Raw genomic sequence first — 4,290 nt, 5'->3', positions numbered from 1 at the left:
TTTAAGCCACCCAGTCTGTGGTTCTGTTATGACAGCCCTAGCAAACTAATACACTGTCAACCTTGAAACTGACCTGGAAATTTGATTTCTAGTAACTTATACTACAGATAGACTGGCATGTGTTCCTGGCATGTGCAGGATATGCAAGGGTATTGTTTGTAGCAGTCTGGGTTCAATCAAGAAAACAGAAGCCACTCTAGGTATTTCGAGCAGAAAGAGAAGCATTGGAAGGGCTGGGAGAGGAAAGGCTAGGAAAGTTCTAGAAGTTAGGTGATGGCAGGGAAGTCATCAGCAGTGATCCTTGGTGCTGGCAGGGCCAAAGCACATGATGCCCAGGGGGACACCTGGAGCTGCTGGAAGCTGTCACCAAGGATCTCAGGCTGGTCTCGAACTCCTGACCTCAAGTGATCTGCCGGCCTCAGCCTCCCAAAGTGCTGGGATTACAGGTGTGAGCCACCGCGCTTGGCCGGATCTCAGCTGCTTATAAACTGCAGTGGGTGTCATGCAGGGTGATGCCCAGAAGCCAAGGAGTCTGCCATGAGTTTTGCTGCCTACCCATAGCAGCTGCTGGAGACCAGTGGCTTCTGCTTCCTTCGTGGGCAGAATTCAGCCTAGGACATACTGGAAAGGGGCTCTGGAAATGCAGGGAGATGTAGAAGGGGACAGGAGTGATGTTTCATTAACAAGGATTGATCTAGTACTGTCCATCCACAGGGGCTGGTTAAATACACCATGGTTGGTTCAGACGGAACACCAAGCAGCTTCAAGGGGAATGCAGAAGCTCCATGTGTGCAGGTGCAGAAGGATCTTTCAGAGTCACTTTTAAGTGAAAAAGGAAAATGCAGCAAGCCTGGCATGCTTCATTTTGTGTAAAATATAAAAAGAGGGCCACGGCTCCATCTGTGCTCGCATGCCCACGGACCAGCCTGTGGAGCATCCAGAAAGACAGGTGGCAGCAGATGGCACTGTGGTGGCTGGTGGGGTGGGGAGTTGGGGGAAAGAAAAACTTGCCTTCACTATGTTCTCTTGTGTAATTTCATATGATGTGTGTATTACTCTGTTTTCATACTGCTGATAAAGACATATCTGAGACTGGGCAATTTATAAAAGAGAGAGGTTTCATGGACTTACAGTTCCACGTGGCTGGGGAGGCCTCACCATCATGGTGGAAGGTGAAGGGCACATCTCACATGGTGGCAGACAAGACAAGAGAGCTTGTGCAGGGAGACTCCTTTATAAAACATCAGATTACGTGAGACTTATTCACTATCACAAGAACAGAATGGGAAAGACCCACCCCCATGATTCAATTACCTCCCATTAGGTCTCTCCCACAACATGTGGGAATTGTGGGAGCTACAATTCGAGATGAGATTTGGGTAGGGGAACAGCAAAACCATATTAATGTGCATGTACACATTCAAAAAGTTAAATAAAATAGTTAAAAAGCAAAGACCAAAAAAAAAAAAAAAAAAAGAAAGAAACAAATGAACCTAACCAAAGAGGTAGCGTGGAAGCTGGAGGGCACCTCTGTGCACAGAAAAGGGTTTCTGGGCAGGAGTGGGCACAGCTTGGCTAGAGCCCAGGGATTTCATGGTGACCCCTTCTACAGGGTGGGAATTTTGCTGCCTACCCATAGCAGCTGCTGGAGACCAATGGCTTCTGCTTCTTTCGTGGGCAGAATTCAGCCTAGGACATACTGGAAAGGGGCTCTGGAAATGCAGGGAGATGTAGAAGGGGATGGGAGTGATGTTACATTAACAAGGATTGATCTAGCACCGTCCATCCACAGGGGCTGGTTAAATACACCACGGTTTGTTCAGACGGAACACCAAGCAGCTTCAAATGGAACGCAGAAACTCCGCATTTTCTGCCCGGTGACTCTCAAAAGTGTGGGTGGCCAAATGGGTGGCCCACAGACTCTGAGAAGGCCCAGAAAGGTTGTGAGGAAAGAGCCCTGACTGAGGGACAAAGCAGTCCCTGTCAACCTGGATAACAGCATCCGCCCTCCTAGTCCCCAGAGTGAGAGGAGTGGGGCCAAGAAGCAAGCACTTTCAGCAACACCAAGGGCTTCAAAAGTTCTGTCTGGAGCAAGAACAGGAGCCAGCCTGGGACTGGGGTCTCTGTAGGCCACTGCTTTTCCTCCAGCGCCAGTGAGGTGAGGCTGGCACTCAGGCTGGTGAAGGAATGCAGAGGAAGACAAGTCCCCCATTCATCCCCTGAAAAGGGGGCTGTACCTGGCGCAGCAGTGTGTCCAGGCTGCTGGGGTGCTGGGGCCCTGCCCTCTCCTTCACTCCCAGATTTCAGTCCAGATGACCCTTTATGAGCTTATGCTCTTTGTCTGCTACTTTTTTTTTTTTTTTTTTTTTTTTTTTTGAGACAAGGTCTTGCTCTATTGCCCAGGCTGGAGTGTAGCGGTGCAAACATGGCTCACTGCAGCCTCGACTTCCTGGGCTCAAGCGATCCTCCTGCCTCAGCTTCCCTGATAGCTGGAACCACAGGTGTGTACCACCACGCAGGGCTAATCTTTTAAATTTTTTGTAGAGATGGGTCTCCCAGGCTGGTCTTGAACTCCCAGGTACAAACAATCCTCCCACCTGGGCCTCCCAAAGTGTTGGGATTACAGGTGTGAGCCATTGTGCCCAGCTACTTCTTGTTTTTTAATTTTAAAACACATAGGTGGAAATTGTTTTGTTTATGTGTGACTTTAGACACACATTGTTCAATCTAGCACACCTACCATTCTGAGTTACCTGGCTCCTCCTGGCTTTTCTGTTTAAGTTGGCTTATCTTTTCCTGGCTATCTCATTCCTTTATTATTTCACTTCTGTATCTTTTTTTTTTTTTTTTTTGGGACAGAGTCTCTCTCTGTCGCCCAGGCTGGAGTGCAGTGGCGCGATCTCGGCTCACTGCAAGCTCCGCCTCCTGGGTTCACGCCATTCTCCTGCCTCAGTCTCCCGAGCAGCTGGGATTACAGGCGCCCGGACCACACCCAGCTAATTTTTTTTGTATTTTTTTAGTAGAGACGTGGTTTCACCATGTTAGCCAGGATGGTCTCGATCTCTTGACCTCGTGATCCACCCACCTCGGCCTCCCAAAGTGCTGGGATTACAGGTGTGAGCCACCGCGCCCGGCCCACTTTCGTATCTTTTTTTCCTTGAATTTTGCACTTCCTTTGGCAATTTCAACCCTTGCACATTTTAGCTGAGTTATGGTTTATCCTTTTAATTTTTGTGCATCTGGTTTCCTCTGTGCCAAATTACTTACTTCGGTGGAGGATCCTGGGGTGGAGGGAACACGAAACTTCTCCCTCTGACTCCGCTGCAAGGTCCCCAACCCCAACATCAGAGGGAAGGGCCTGACCCCACAGGTCTTGGGGGGCAGCCACAGTTAGCCCTACCATGCAGCAGGTGCCCTAAGGGAGCCTTCTGGTCCACAGTTGGTCAGCAATGCCCCTGAGCTACTCAGGGGGAACCCAGGTGGTCCTAGAAGGGTCAGAGGCACCGGTGGTGGGTGAGCAACAGTAACCTGTGTGCAGAGTCAATGACACTGACGAGAAGGTAGTAGGTGAGGCTCAGCCGTGGAGTGAATCACCCAGGAGACAAACCCCATGGATATTATCACCCAGGATAATTTGAGAAGAGAAGGCCTGATCTGCCCCCGACAGGGAGACCACTGATCAATAGTGAAGCAGGATAGTTCCTTGACCCCTTCTCAGGACTTTGGACAGGGGTGCCTAGTTTACTCAGCCCACTGCTATCAACTCCTCGTGGGAGGGAGCACACAGCAAATGAGGCGGGAACTGGAGTATAGGAGTGCTGGAACCAGCCAGCTGTTTCACTGCGGGCGGGATCAGACTCCACTCTCTCAGATCCACCGCATTCCGCCCCTCATGAAAGGGAGCACACAGGTGAGCAGGTGCAGGAGCTGGAGCGAGTGCTTTTGGGCGCCGGCAGCAGTGAACTTCGTTCAGGCCCCACAACAGCGTCCACGCAGGGTGCCTGCGACGCCTGGGGCCCCAGAGGCCATGTTAGAGTGCTCTTTTAGCTCTGCTGTCCATGGAGGGCTTAAGTATTAACAGCTCTCAGTGGGCCCATGGCTGCCCTCTGCTAGCGAAGGCAAAGGGCCAGTGTGACAGCCTTTTGTATCCACACTTGTGGCTCGCAAGCTCTTGTCCGGCATCCAGGAAAAATAAGGTCACACGAACGAATTGAAGGATAGTAAATGTGGGAGATTTTATTGCCAATGAAAATGGCTCGGTTGGGGCACGGTGGCTCACACCTGTAATCC

Source organism: Pongo pygmaeus, chromosome 11, assembly GCF_028885625.2.
Source record: "Pongo pygmaeus isolate AG05252 chromosome 11, NHGRI_mPonPyg2-v2.0_pri, whole genome shotgun sequence".
Taxonomy (NCBI): domain Eukaryota; kingdom Metazoa; phylum Chordata; class Mammalia; order Primates; family Hominidae; genus Pongo; species Pongo pygmaeus.
Note: the sequence above shows the minus strand (reverse complement) of the source record.